We start from the raw sequence: 16,302 nt of genomic DNA on the forward strand, positions 1-16,302 counted from the left end.
GGCAAGGAGAATGTCAACAGCTCTGGCTGCGCGATCGCTGCAAAATCGCATTAAGGACTCGAGCACGGGGCAAGAACCTTACGTCACACACTCTAAACACTCGTCTCTCTTCAGACCTGATGATGATGATGATGCACCAGGAGTTTTTTTTTTTCTTCTGGCCCTCGAATGAGAGACGATGCATCTTTTTCGAATGGAGCGGAGTAATGAGATAGAAGCGAAATGAGAACAGCATCACCAGTGGGTCACACCATGGCCCCCGGCTCAGCTGACCGCTCATAATCAGACTTTAATAAAGAATGGGGCGACGTGGGAGATGCGTTACTGTTCATCTCGTAGAAGAAATGGGGAGGTCGTGCCTGCATGTCTCACACGATCTGCATTCAGCTGCACCCAAGAAGTGCTGTTATTAAACCCAATTGCTAAGCGCTGTATGCTAACAAACATGAGGCAAACACGGCGAACATATTAACATACCTGGATCAAGGTGATCACAGGGGTTCAAAGGTTCATGCGCTGGGTGCACCGGCCAAACAGGGCGTGGCCAGACACACTAATCGTACATTACGTTCCGAGTTGTTCTAATGGTCACATACTGACACCACTTGCCGCCACTAGGGCTGGCGAACTTAAAGCCATTCTTTGCTCTGTCCCTTGAAGTTGGTTACACAACGCATGGCGGTCGTGGACTCATCTAAACGTATTTCTGTAGGAATGAATCCATGGAGAAATCTGGAAGGTGCCCTGGTCTCCTCTGCTTGTTTCCTCTTATCTGCATACCGCAGCGTGCACCGTATGCCTGGGGTTGATGGAAAGCTTTTGGCAACGGTGCCGTCTGATTTATCTCTCTGACACCTGCCGACTGAAGCTGCTTGTTAAGAGGAAAAAATGAGCTAGATGTCCTGTGCATGTCACTTGCATGACTTTGTCCTACCTAAAACGAGTCATTTTCAACAAAATCACTGTCTACTAAGCATGGATCAGCATCTGCTGGCCAGAGAACTCCCAGTGTACATTTTAAATGACGTTTTATGACCACTATGAAGAAAAGATTTTGTTTGTCGGGAAAGAGGCCGTTTCCAACTCGTTCTTGGATTTAAAATGTGTTGTTAAAATTGCCAGAAGTTTAATTGTTCACAAACGCATCACAATTTCTACAGCTTCCTTATATCACAGATGGCCTTACATCAAATTATTGATTCCCTTTCAGGCCCTCTGTAGTGTTTGCCCTCACACCAAAGCTCCAGGTGGCTAGAAAGAAATCCATACATAAAGCTATCTGAAATGCATTAATATTGATTTTGATGGTCGTAGTTCTCCGTAAATACAGACAAGCCCCACAAAATATCCTGTAAAGGGCATATCATGACTGAATAAAAAAAAAGTTCTACTGTCATGGCTTAAATGCAAGGTGTACAACCTACTCTGTGTTCATCGCTGTACAATTCTAACTGGATAATTTCAGATAATTAAGAATGCACCATCGCATTCCATGGGGCAGTGTTGGCCTAGCGGTTAAGGAAGCGGCCCGATCCTCCAAGGTGCCACTGAGGTGCCACTGAGCAAAGCACCGTCCCCACACACTGCTCCCCGGGCGCCTGTCATGGCCGCCCACTGCTCACCAAGGGTGATGGGTTAAATACAGAGGACACATTTCACTGTGTGCACCATGTGCTGTGTTGCTGTGTATCACAATGACAATCACTTCACTTAAATATTCCTCATGATATTTGTCCGGAAAATGTAAATTATTGACAATTGACTTGCCATTTGGATATCACTGTTCACGACCTCCCTTTGTCTCTCTGCACTCGCTCCAATCGGCCGATGCCTCCTCCTACGCCCCCAAACGCTGTTCCTGTACCCCAGTACCCCTGCATCCTCATACATTCATGCATCTCCTCTTCATTTGTTTTCTCACGTGTAAATCTTTTAAAACACGAAATGCTTATATCCCAAGCCATGTAGTAAAATCATTATACTACTTTGTACAGCCATTAATTATTTACATTCAAATCGAAATAATGCCAGTCGTGAATGTATTTTGAACTTTGATAACCGCAATAAATGGATTAAAAATTGCTGCTCCTCTTTTATTGCTCCAAGAAGAGGACAATCGTCTGATAATAATCAGTGGCCACACTGTACAACAGCACAGCGGATTCAGACCACACGTCTCCATCCTCCAAGGCCCAGCAGTTGGGATGCCGGGGCGGGGGCGTGAGGAGTAATTGGCAGCCCCTCCCTAAGTGAGGCGATGGATCGTGCGCAAGGCAGCGTCTACGAGCTGTCAAGGTGTCAGCGTGTGCACCCCCAACTCTGGCTTTTGGTGCGTCTCCCTCCCAAACTTGACAAAAAGAAAAAAGAAACGTCCTGCCCCTGCGTTCACATTTACCGTCCTCCTCTGTTCCAGTATGACACGTCCAAATTAAAAAAATAACCCCCAGCGTCATTTATACACACTCTGTGTCCTTTATGAAAGGCCGGGAATGCGCATTTCACAATTGTGCATGCTATCAGCTTTTAGGGGATATTTATTGATTTGAATTATTTTGTGCCTTTTGTGTTAAACCAAAAGCCCCAAGTCACAAAGGCACACTTTCTTTTTCAGTGTCCTTTAGAAGGTAAAGAATATGAGATGGGTCCATCAATACTGAACTGACAGGCACTGACTTTAAGGTGAAAGTGGTTGCATTTGAAGGACAACGGTGGTCCTGGGATTCTGTTGCCTTACAACTCGCTCTTCGTGTAGGAGAGCCAGGATCTGGCATTTAACAAATCGCTTTATACCAAAGCAAATTATTGTGACTTAAACAGGAAAGCCATGCGACTTATGGGTGGTAGAAGCCTAGTGGGTAACACACTCGCTTATGAACCAGAAGACCCAGGTTCAAACCCCACTTACTACCATTGTGTCCCTGAGCAGGACACTTAACCCTAAGTTGCTCCAGAGGGACTGTCTCTGTAAATACTGATTGTAAATCGCTCTGGATAAGGGCGTCTGATAAATGCTGTAAAATGTAAATGTTATGATTTATGCTTTAGCATCACGGTTGCACAGTGAAAAGTTGTAAAACTGGCAACGTTTCTGGCACGTTCTAACACAGAGGATGAGAGTTGTAGCTGAACCCGATTTTACGCTACAACGCACAACGTGGGGATGTAGAGGGTAACCACATGGACTGAACGGACGCACAAATACCTCGGATCTTCTCAAACCCGCACGTACCCACAAAACCAACGTTGACAGTACTGAGCGGGTTCAGGCTGTTTCGGTAAAGCTCTGCCTCTCTGCATTTGTAGTCATACTACATACTACCGGGCTGGTAGTAGCCCAGTGAAACAGAAGACCCACACACTTGTCATGCTATTTTTTATTAAATTATCTCATTTTTAATAGTTCCACGCCATTGTTGCTGAGCTCTATCGTCAAAGATAGACGGTGCATGAGGAGTGTTCACTAACAACATTTCGGGATTTACAGAAATAATGAAGCCTACTTTTGTCATTCTGGGTGGTTTAAACTTGATTGTACGGCAAGATCGCAGTGCAAGTATCAAAATTGTCCAAGATATGGGCAAAAAAACACACAAAGTTCAGATAACGATCTGACAAGCATTTAACTGCCCTGACTACTTTATGTGCTCACCAAGATATCGAACACAAATCCTCCCAATCTGTCAAACCAGAGCACACAAAAAGCTTCCATACGGCGCCTTGCATGTGCCATGGGCCGTGAGATTTCTCCAGAAACCTGGCGGCCTCTTCGCACAGGCGGAGGCGAGTTAAATAGCACCTCAGCATGGCTGGCACGAGAGGGACGTCACTGCCAGGAGCCCCATTAGTCCTGCTGGGCCGTAGATCTTCAGCGACAGCTCTTTTGAATGAGGTTGCATCTGCCGACATTTCCTCCTTACAGAAGGCCGCGGCGATAGGACGCCCCCCCCGGCCCCCAACCGGTTTTTCCAGCCACGGTTTCCAGTGCTCGGCTCCTTTTGGCCATTACAGGTGTGTAGCGATGAGGGGCTGCCGGCACAGCGTGTCTGCGTTCGGCCTGCCGCGTGATTGATGAGCGCGTGGCCCCGGCTCCTCGTTTACACGGGTTGTACCCGGCTGAGGACTCACATCCATCACGGCCGGGCGACGTGGAGCCCATGCCGCTTTGATAATGGCGCATCATCAGACCTGGAACGGGATCAGGGTACAGCCTGCCGGGAGGAGTGAGGTGAATTAAGGGGGCCAAAACGGGACCCGCTTTTGTATTTTCCAAAATATAATTTTTTTACATTTTACATTTACAGCATGCGGAGGAGGTAGAGACGCTGCTGTGCTTTCTTGGCCAGTGCAGTGGTGTTTTTTGTCCAGGAGAGATCCTCAGTGATGTGCACACCCAGGAACTTGGTGCTGCTCACTCTCTCCACGGATGCACCGTTGATGGTCAGAGGAGCATGCTGAGTATTTCCTCTCCTGAAGTCAACAACAATCTCTTTCGTCTTCTCCACATTCAGGGAGAGATTGTTGTCTCCGCACCACGTGGCCAGGCGGCTCACCTCGCTTCTGTAGTTGGACTCATCCCTGTTATTAATGAGACCCACCACAGTCGTGTCATCCGCAAACTTGATGAAGAGGTTGGAGCAGTGTGACGGAGTGCAGTCGTGGGTCAGCAGAGTGAAGAGAACCTATGTATATCACAGCTGCCACGTTGCGTTTTATCACATCTACGAGAAAATAAAAATGTCTCTTTTTCACCTTTTTTCTTACCTGCTTGATTACCAGCCAGCCATCTGTGAGTGAGGTATATTTATATTTATTGGCTAAAAGCGTAAATGAGTAAAGATTCAAATAAGTAGCAACGGATCCTATTACAAGTGAATGCTTTTATCAACAGACAAGTTACAAGTCTTTGTTAGTGATAAGTGGGCTAATATGGGGCTTGATGATGAGTAAGATTAATAAAATAATCCTGGTCTAGTAATAAAAATTTTAGAATAATAGTATTGTTGGACCTCTGCAACATTTTATGTTTTTTGTAATATATTTTTTTACACTAATATGGCGCACTAATCTTCTGACACTACTCTAATACGTACAAGGCAATTATTATATTGTTGTTATACAGTTATAGGTTAATAATAATAAAATCTGCTAGAAATGTCACCCCCAAGATAAAAGATCTGGCAACAGATTTGGTTCACCCCCAAAGTGGACTGCATTGCTATGGCCCTGGTAAAATGCCACGTTTTCATCTACAGTTAACGAATTACAATGCAGAACTTAACATTGCATTGCTGTTTGTTATGTTTGCATTAAAGGTCGTTAAATTCATATGCAAATGAATTTCCTCTCGTAAAGGTTGGGTGTCATACTGCATTATCTACTAATGGGGGGCAGAACAAGGCTTCTGATTCGACACAAGTAATCGAAACGTTTGCAGCAGCCAGTGCAAATGTTCCAAATGAGGCATGATGCAACTCATGTATTTTATTGTACTGTGTTGTCCCATATTTTACTCACTGATTTTTAATTATTTAGCACCTTCCGTCATTTTCCATCTAGCCGCATGGTGCCACAATGTTAAAATTGTGAATTAAACGTTGACCTCGTCTGGTTTAAATAAGCAGGATTTTGCACCTCATTTTATTTCTGTCTGAATGTGCACAAATGTTTCAGTGAAGGACATTTTATGGATCTGTTAACCTGTCTGGCAAAAGTGTTTCACTGTCCAGAGTGTCTGTGGATGTGAAATGCCGCTGTAGTTCAAAGTGTTTGTGCGTGTGTCAGAGTGTGTGTGTGTGTGTGTATGTGTGTGTTTGCTCCCGTGTGTGTTTTCTGCTGATTCCAGCAGGATCTTCTGCCAGAAGACAAGCCCCTCCCTCCTTCCCCATTCCTAATGCCAAAGCTGCCCTTTAAAAAGAAATGTGTTTGCAACTGACGTATAATTAGAGTTATTTATGACTCCATGGAGATGAAATTTAAGCACGTCTGTAACATCCTGGCCCACCAGGTGGCAATATATAAATACACTGTTTGTCTTTGTTCTAGCCAAACGTACCTCATGGGTCTTTAATTATGCTGAATTGTGTCATTATTTAAGCCTCTGCATTCCTCCCTCCCTTGTGTATGTTTTCTGAGGTTAGTACTTGATTTGTTTCATGGTCCTCGTACCTCATTTCTGTTCAGTTATTTACATTTACATTTACCAGACACCCTTATCCATTGCGACTTACAGTCAGTAGTTACAGGGACAGTTCCGCCCTGGAGACACTCGGGGTTAAGTGTCCTGCTCAGGTGTCCTGCTCAGGGACACTATGGTAGTAAGTGGGACTTGAACCTGGGTCTTCTGGTTCACAGGCGAGTGTGTTACCCACTAGGCTTCTACCAACCATTAAACTTCCAAAATGTAATGCCCCCGAAAGTTCACGATAGTAACAGTGGCCGAGTTTCTTTTGCTTGTTTTTCTAATTGTCTATAAGTAGTAGTTGGAGTGGGTTGTGGTACAATAAGACACATAAAATGTACCATGAACATGTAAATGTAAAGGGTTAACTTTTTACTTTTAAGTCAATGAAGAAGACTATGGATTACTTGGATAAAAACGGCAGGGGGAAGTGTGAGAGAGTAAACACCCCCCCACAGATGGCAGCTTACAGTGAGAAAGAACGGATGGAAGAGACAGAGTATTAGCGAGGCTATTGAGAAGAAGAGATCATGGAGAAGAGGTAGAAGAAGGTAAAAGATTCATCCTGATGACTTCCTTTACCCCGCTATAAATATGACAGCTATTACATACAACAGGAGCTCGTAATTCAACCCATCCACGTGACAGAGAAATAAGACATGAGAAGGGAAGGCGAGGGAAAGAGGAAAAGAGGCTCCAGTAAAGGGCGTGAGGAGGGAGGAAGGGGGGAAAACATGAAGCACAAAGAAGAAACACCTGCATCGCTTTATTAATGAACTCACACACACACACACACACACACAAAATGTGATCAACACTGCCCATAATTTTACACACGACGGGTACAGAAGGCTTGGAGGACTCTGCCATACGTCACACATCCGGAAAACACAGCCGGGGAAAACATTTGTACACATTTGTTGCACGTTTTTTATTCAAAATCGAATCGTGCACAATGCCTGGGTTCCAAGTGCTCTCGTATGACCACGCTGCAGTGATGGTGGCTCAATGCGTCACAGCCGACGACAGAATAACCCGCTTAACCGGCTAGTAATTAAGATCCAGGGGTTCTGCATTCATCATTCAGACTGAGTGAATATGGCTGAAGATACGCTCGACTGTTACAGCAAGTAGGCATGCTCGGCCGTTTAAAATGTAGTTTTCTAACGACTTAGCTTTAGATTTAGCATTAGCCTAGTTGGTAAGACAATGACCTACGAGCTAGAAGACCACAAAGTCACAGGAAATCCTTCCCACCTGGAGCTATTAGATTGTATAACTCGTCCTTGCTCTGTAGGTGAGGGTGGTAGTAGCCTAGTGGGTAACACACTCGCCTATGAACCAGAAGACCCGGGTTCGAATCCCACTTACTACCATTGTGTCCCTGAGCAAGACACTTAACCCTAAATTGCTCCAGGGAGACTGTCCCTGTAACTACTGATTGTAAGTCGCTGTGTATAAGGGCGTCTGATAAATGCTGTAAATGTAAATGTAATGTAAATGTGATTTTTCTTCAGGCCTATTCAAACACAGATGTGCAATACTACTCACCTGGACGTCTTTGAATGTTTGTTTTACCCCCCTGCACACGCCGCCGCTGCTACCCCCTCTCACTTGTACCCATGGCATAATCATTGTCACTTAGCACTATCTCGGGCATTTCACTGGATATAGTAATATCATTATTGTGATTGAGCCTTGTGCTATTTTTGATAACTGCTCATATTGTACTATTTTTTGTGAATATAATTTATTCCTCTTGTTCCTCTTCCATGACGTTGCCTGATCCTCTCATGATCAAGCTGCTAAAGATGATGGCAGGAGGGTGACCTGATGTGTCGAGCTGACGAGGGAAGGACGCATAATGGGGACATAATGTAAACAATGATTTATTAATAGTAGAAACAAAACCAGGCACGATGGCCAAAAACAGGGGAAATAAAGGCGAGAACGCAAACAAGCAAAACACTCCAGAACAGGTGCAAAGGTCCACAAAGAAAGTCAGGTTCACAAAAGAATGTCGCAGCTCCGATGGGCGGAGCCACAGAGCCTTTTAAAAGCTGTCCTGATTGGGTACAGGTGACGTCTCGAGCTGCAGCCAATCCTGACATGATGACACAGATCAGAAGGGGATGTGACATTGCGCTGAGGAGTGATGATTCCTGAACGTTGTCAGCAGGGGCGTCCGGGGCGTCATGTACAGAAACATACACACGTAGTGACATTCTGATGACGGAAAGGTCCTGAAAATGGCCCGACAGTCATATTGAGATTATGCATAGAAAATATGATTAATGGCGTGTAATCCGGCTTTCCTACGGTGGCCCCTGGTGTGTCAGAAGACAGAATTTTTCCTTAAGGGACATATGCCTTTAATAGGGAAAATATGAATGTTTAAAATTATTTCATTTGAACGCGCGTTCAGCCCATCGGGGGACTTGTTAACAGTGTGCCCACGTGTGTGTGTGTGAGTGTGTGAGCGTGCGGGTGTGACAGAACTGCGAGCCCCCCCCTGCTCTTTTCATCAGCAATTAACGTCTGTGCTTCCAGAAGCTTCTCTGATTAAAATGTTTCAATCTGGCTCCATCGTGTCCCTGAACAGGGCCGGGTGCATGAACAACAAGTGACGACTTTAATTAGGTTTAAGTGAGCGCCGCGCTGCAGCCGCGACACATCTCAATTAGCACGCGGTGCCTCGTTATAAATGATCTCTGCCTGGAAATCCGGGTGCATGCGTCGACTCGCGGGGTGTGGCGTAGGAATAGCTTGGAATTTGCAGGTAAGATTGTGCAAAAATATGAAAATATGATTGTCTTTTGCTAAGTGGTTACCTCGTGGTACACATAGTGTATATATACAGTACAGGCCAAAAGTCTGGACACCTTCTCATTCGACGTGTTTTCTTTATCTTCATGACCGTTTACGTTGGTAGATTCTCACTGAAGGCATCAAAACTATGAATGAACACATGTGGAGTTCTGTACTTAAAAAAAAGTGGAGACCTGGCCTACACAGTCACCGGACCTGAACCCAGTCCAGATGGTTTGGGGTGAGCTGGACCAACAAGTGCTAAACACCTCTGGGAACTCCTTCAAGACTGTTGGAGAAGCATTTCAGGTGACGACCTCTTGAAGCTCATCGAGAGAATGCCAAGAGTGTGCAAAGCAGTAATCAGAGCAAAGAAACTAGAATATAAAACAGGTTTTCACTTATTTCACCTTTTTTGTTAAGTACATAACTCCACACGTGTTCATTCATAGTTCTGATGCCTTCAGTGAGAATCTACCAACATAAATGGTCATGAAGATAAAGACATGTTGAATGAGAAGGTGTGTCCAAACTTTTGGCCTGTACTGTGTGTGTGTGTGTGTGTGTGTGTGTGTGTGCGCGCTCCGAGCTGCAGCAACACTCATATCTCTGTTGAGAGCTACTGAGAGCACCAAACATTATAAGAAACCAACATGAGTCACAGAAACATTTTTAGCGGCAGAATACAAGTGGAACATTCCGATCTTTTCCAGGAAGGAAGGCCTCTTGTGACCCCAAATTCCAGGAAATCTAAGTGCTGCGTGACTCACTGACGGACCACCCTCTTTAAACTCGAGCCTGTCTTTTCCCCCGGTGTTGCAACGTAGGTGTTCGTAACGCACAATGGCCGTGCAGACATGGGAGACAAGGGGCTGGTCGGGCATAGTTTCCATGGCAACTCTCTCGATCTTGTCCTTGACTTTGGAGTGAAAATGCACGTTGTCTCTGGAAGTAGCCACCCTGGAATGTGCAGAAATATGTTGTGTTTAGTCCGGTGACTGTGGCCCCGGTGTTCAGACACACCTTAATAGTTCCATTACGGTAACAGTGACTGGAAACATACAAATAAAGACAATTCAGACCCCAGTCTGACCCCATAACATGCCTGGAAAGACTTTCATTACAATTTCTGTGTTAAAAGATCAGTTACATATAATGATTAATTGCTTCTCTTAATTGGATCTATTTACGAATTAAAAAATAAATGAATGGCAGTTACATAGCAGTGCTGCATGTCTGCTGTGCAGGGAGCGCAGGAGTGGCAGCCCATGGCCACCGACAATAACCCCGACTCTTCTTCTGTAATAGTCTTAAATATGCCGTTTCAGAGTTTATTAATTCGTTGATATATTGTGTGAATTAATCAGTGCAAAATGTGTTTAAATCTATTTATTTTATTGTTCAGACGATCTATTCATAAAACATGCTTTGATCCCTGTTTTGAGGGACGCTCTTATTATTTAAAGCGACCGTCAAATCTTTTTTACGATATAAAGCCTTTATTCTGATATACTAAATCATTATTCGATGTATAATGTAATTTGAGATGGTATGTAATTGATTCGATTGGTTATATTAATATTGCTCTTTCCAAAAATAATTACAAGGCACTTACTTGCCTGTGACCTTATAAGGTGGAAAAGGTAAGATGGGCCTAGCGGGTGAGGAAAAAGACAGGCAATCGGAAGGTTGCCGGTTCGAATCCCGAGCCACCGAGGTGCCACTCAGCAAACACACTGCTCCCTGGGTGCCCGTCATGGTGCCCACTGCTCACCAGGGGTGATGGTTAAATACAGAGGACACATTTCACCGTGTGCACTGGGTGCTGTGCTCACTTTCGAAGTTGTAAACTTCTGTGCTTGCTCCTCTCACATGTCGAGCGATTGTCAGTGTCACTTTTAATGCAGGTGTATGAAAAAAAGACCTTTTTAGTCCACGATTAAAACAATTTGCCACGATAATGTCTGTGCTGCCATGAAAATGAGGACTCCTCAGATTACCTGAAACACCTTTTTTGGATCAGTGTGTGATTATGCAAATTCAGTTTTTAATGACAGATTAACGTGGTCCGCCGCGACCAGGGGAAATGCGTGTTACGGCAAAAAAAAACAATGCAGGCAAATGAATCCACCATTAAGAGGATGTGACCACGCGTTGCCGAAACTTCAGGTTTAAATTGAGGTTTAATCTAGTTTTCCTTCTGTCGAATAAGACAAATTTAGTATTGGGTGGTAGTCTAGCGGGTAACACACTCGCCTGTGAACCAGAAGACCCAGGTTCAAACCCCACTTACTACCATTGTGTCCCTGAGCAAGACACTTAACCCTGAGTGTCTCCAGGAGGGGACTGTCCCTGTAACTATTGACTGTAAGTCGCTCTGGATAAGGCCGTCTGGTAAATGCTGTAAATGTAAATATTGGACATTAGATCTGACAGGACGGTCATGATCTTCCTGTGCCCGTGCCAGGTGAGCAGAGCTGCGTGGACCGAAGAAGCTTGGCACCACGGTCGGTCTAATTACAGCGAACACCAGCATCCGAAACACCCATTAACCGTCCACATCCACATTCACCGCACCGCAGTCGCCCGTCACCCGGTTTCATCAACATTTCCCCCCCGCGCAGGCAATTAAAGCAGCGTTCCTCCGTTCCGTACTTTACCGCAGCACAGAGGGGCTCTGTTGTTGACCCGTGCTACCAGCGAGTCAGCCGCGGTTTACTGGTCCAAAAAGAAATGTCTCCCCGTCATGGTCTGAAGCAGGACGTCTTATTCAGGCCCCGTGGACGTGGAATAGAGAGCGGGCTCAAGGACTCGGCAGTTTATTAGAGGGTGGTGCAGGGGAGGCCGAAAGGCCCTGGGTTAATATGACACGTCATAACTCCCGGGGATGTTCAGTCTGAAAGAGGATAAAAACGGCAAAATGCCGCTCAGACTCATCATCCGCGATTCTATATGAAACTTCAAGAGCATTCGTTAGCAGTTAAAGGTTAGCAGCTTGGGGGTCTATTGTGGCTATAATGCCACAGCTTAAATATTTATGAATGACTGGTTGTGACAATAGAGGTATAAGAAACTTAAGGTGCTGCCAAACCGGTAATAAAATATTACCGGTAATAACTATATTAAATTTACATAGCGATCTGACCACCCAACTGTAAAGGTTGGTTCGTACTTGCATTTCCCTGTACAACATTAGGAGGATTCGTCCATTTTTATCGACACAGGCTGCTCAGACACTTGCAAGTGAAGTGAATGTCATTGGGAAACAATCGCAGCACAGCACACGGTGACACGTGTCCTCTGTATTTAACCATCACCCTTGGGGAGCAGTGGGCACCATGACAGGCGCCCGGGGAGCAGGGTGTGGGCACCTCAGCGGCAGCTTGGCGGATCGGGATTCGAACCGGCAACCTTCTGAATACGGGGCCGCTTCCTTAACCGCCAGAAGAGGTCTGCTTCTGCTCGGTATTGTCCGATCTATGGTCATCTCCAGCCTGGACTACTGTACCTCGCTCCTGGCTGCTTTTCACTTACCGCTACTCAGCCCTTCCAGCTCATCCAGAATGCCGCAGAACAACCCAGATTCTCCCCCACCACAGCACAGCTGCGGTTCCTTCCACCGGCTTCCTGTAGCTGCCCCCGCATCAGATTCAAAATTCTCATCCTTGCCTATAAAGGAAGGGTCACCAGCCTCCTTAAAGAACTTCCAAAAAACTGAAAAATATTGGGACTGAAAGAGATCAAATGTACACTATATTGATATCTGAGTTGTTATGCGAACGGCATCTACAGATCACGTCCTAGTAAACCAAACGAGGGATTTCAATGATGGATATCTGCCAAATGCTGTACATGTTATTGTAGAAAAACAAGTGCAATCCAGATGCTGTCTCTCAGCCAATCACAAAATGACAGAGGAGATGGACAAATAATGTCATATTTCTAAACTGTTTCATTAATGTGGCACAACGTTAGTATTTTTACATCATTACAATACCTTAGAGGTTAAAATGAGGTTGAAGATTTGCAGGGCGCTGATCCCAGTATCCCGTGTGGCCAGTATTTCAGAGGCGGCTTGGTACAGCTTTAGCTTAGTCAGCCTTGATAGTTTTTTTTTTTATCCATACTGGGAGTGCAACATGAATAAAAAAAATAAAAATCTATTTTTTTGATTGTTTATGTCAATGTCAGCCAACCAAGAAATTAAATTTTTACAGTACAGCCAAAAACACACAACAATAGATCAACTTCAGCACCTTAAAATCACCACCATCATCATTATTATACAGAAACGGTTCCTTTTTGTTTTATTTTATGGAGTACAATAAAAGAAGAACAGAACTGTGACACGGGTTCATTGTTGTCTTTGTTTTTATTTGGTATTAGGTGCCATGGAATATGAAAATTAATACAAAACAACGCAGAAAGCAAAGATGTTTTTGCCATGTGTTCAGCCCTTAAATTGTCCACCGTCATCTGTAGAGACCAAGCAGCAAGTCACGGTGACAAAATACTATACGACACAAACGGAAAATGTCATTAACAACTTTTTGGTGTATAGTACATGCGCTGCACATGCAAATGAGAGATCTTCATTGAAGAGGGACATTACAGCTCAGATGCAGGAAGACTAAATCATCAGTTGACCAAAACGAGTGTCGGGTGGAGTGACAGGACGACATTTTAATTGACCCTAATGTTATTAGCATTTTTCACCCTAAATGTTATTATAGCGCTGCAGCAATCGAGCCCCCAATATCCCAGAGATTAATAAGAACGTGGTATATTTAGAACCAGGTGCCCTTTCTGCTCAGGGCACGATGCCTCCCGACGAACGGAAATGCCAGTAACTTTAATCAAATCTCGGCGAATAAAGTGTTATGCCGCTTGGTCTCCGATGACAGTTTTATTTATTAATTTTCAACAACACACAATGACAGCAAATATCTTTTGTCTTTCTCTTTCTTTTTTGGTCCAAGACACGGGGACAGGCCCCGTCTCAACATGTTAAAGCTTTGGGTTTCAAATTTTAAATGACAGACACACACAACGGGCATGTTTCAGCGAGAAAGCAAAGCAGAAGTTAAAGCCATTTTTTTATCTTCCTTTCATTGGTTCTAGCCCTCAGTCTCTAGTTCACTACACATTTTTAATCTTTTTAATCTTTTTTTTTTTTACTAAACAGTGGGTCAGGAGGCCAGGGGCATTAGGGGGGTCAATCTCTCTCTTCTGACAGATTTTCCGATGTTGCTGTCCACCCTGGGTTAACATTAGGGTTAGTGAAGCGCCACGCTGACCCAACGATCACATACGGTTGTAGACGGGCCAAATCGGCAGTCATTGAACGTATATGTGAATAATTCCAGGAAGAGCTGCGCTGCATGGATATTAAACTGTGAAATGAAACCGGTTTAGACACCCGGCCCGGCCGGATCCCTTCGGATCAGCTTTTTCCTTGAGATGTTCCTCACCAGAGGCAACAGGAGGCCGGGTTAAAGCACAGTCAGAAAGGGAGGTGCGGGGCAGGTTAAAAAGCCCCTGGCTCGGGCACGGCCCTCGCCGCGGCGCCATGGCGACGGGCCTCCGATATTTTAGCCGCGTCCGTGACCCACCGCGCATAAATTTATTTCCTAAGAAACGCTTCCACACAATCCTAGCGCTGCTCGAGAGAAAAACCCATTATTAAAAACAAAATGACCAGGTAAAAAAAACAAGACCGTAAAATGAAAACCAAAAAAAACATTAATAACATTAATTATAATAATAATAATAATAATAATCATAACATTTAAAAAAATGAACGTATCCAATTTGGCAACACTTCCTGCACAACGCAGAAACAAAATATTACATTACATGTGGGGAAATAAAGGGAAACCGACAAGACTACGTCCCTACAAAAAGAACATTTTGAGCATTAAGAAGGAGAAATCTACAAACACTCGCACTACATGGTGGGAACGGGAAAGAATCTCTCCCGTGTTCCAATACTTCCTTCCTTTTGGTATCACTTTCACCTCAGAATTAAAACGAGGTCCTCGGTCGGGACACTGTGGGGTTTGGATGAACCTTTAACACTCATTAATGTTTGAAGGAAATCCTTGAGATGTTCGGAACCCGGGTTTTGGTTTGATAAATAATGGTCTTTGGTTGGAAGTCCTGGTGTAAGGTCCTCACTGAAGCTAAGACGGGTCGTACGTCTGTCCATCCACACGTGGTTCCGGCAGCAGTCTCAAGGATTGGCCAGCGGTCAACCGTTCACGGAACTCGCATTGTCGCGAATGCGAGCGTGCTCCTGTGCTTTGGTCATGAGAAAGTGGTACAAAAAATAAAGACTATGAATGTTAAAATATTAGAGGTATTTGGTCACATTATTACTCTCGGTCGCTGTTTTTTTTTTTTGTTTTTTTTTTTGGCAATATCAACTCTAACGTCATAAAGAAGGCAAAAAAAAATCTTCTTCCTTCTCATAGTATTCAAATAGAAAATCTCCTTGAAAATATATCCCATTTCCATTTGGTTAATCTTTAGAAGGTAAACGCTATATTCAAATGAACAGGACAGTTCCACGTAAAAAGAGACGAACGTCGTGGTGCAGCCAACCAACAAATGGCTTCTTGTAGATGCCGTTGGCTTTCGGTTCTTGTAATGTGTCGCCCCTTTTGACGGAAACTGCGTAAAACTAAAAAGAAGCGTGAAGCAGTATATCTCTGGACAGAACGGAGTGAAAACCATTCGTATTTCTCATCTTTGGACATCATCAGACTCGGTTTTCACATACAAAACGATTTCCTTTTTTTTGGATAGGCTGTAGAGATCAGGAGCGGGCGGCGGCCGGGTGGGGAGCCAGCCGCCAACTCGCATCACCGCAGGCCCCCACGGCGACCGGTTTGGCATCTGGAGAGCCGGCCAGGGACCCCGGGAGGCTCCGACGGGAAAGGCCAGGATGTGGTATTCCTTTAAGGTCCGTACTTTCCACGAAGAGCCGGCACGTCGGTGCCGGCGGAGGTGGGACAAGGCGCCTGTCCGTGCGAGCTCGCTTCGTCCGTTCTTTGGCAGGCTTCTGACACGGCGCAGGCGAGCTTGTGTCGGCAGGGCCTCTCGTCTCGCCTTCCTTCTGCCGGAAGACGTCATGCGTCCATCGGCGGACACGTGAGACCCATCTGGCAACCGAGCAGAGGCGTCACGAGCTTTTCCGAGCCGTGGTCACACTCTCCACAGCGGTCGAACCCGGTGGACACCTGAACAGAGGTGGCGGTGGCGGCTGGCGCGGGGACACTGGCTTTGGCACAAAGACGTCGGGAAAAGGGTGGGAC

Source organism: Denticeps clupeoides, chromosome 20 (genome assembly GCF_900700375.1).
Source record: "Denticeps clupeoides chromosome 20, fDenClu1.1, whole genome shotgun sequence".
Lineage (NCBI taxonomy): Eukaryota > Metazoa > Chordata > Actinopteri > Clupeiformes > Denticipitidae > Denticeps > Denticeps clupeoides.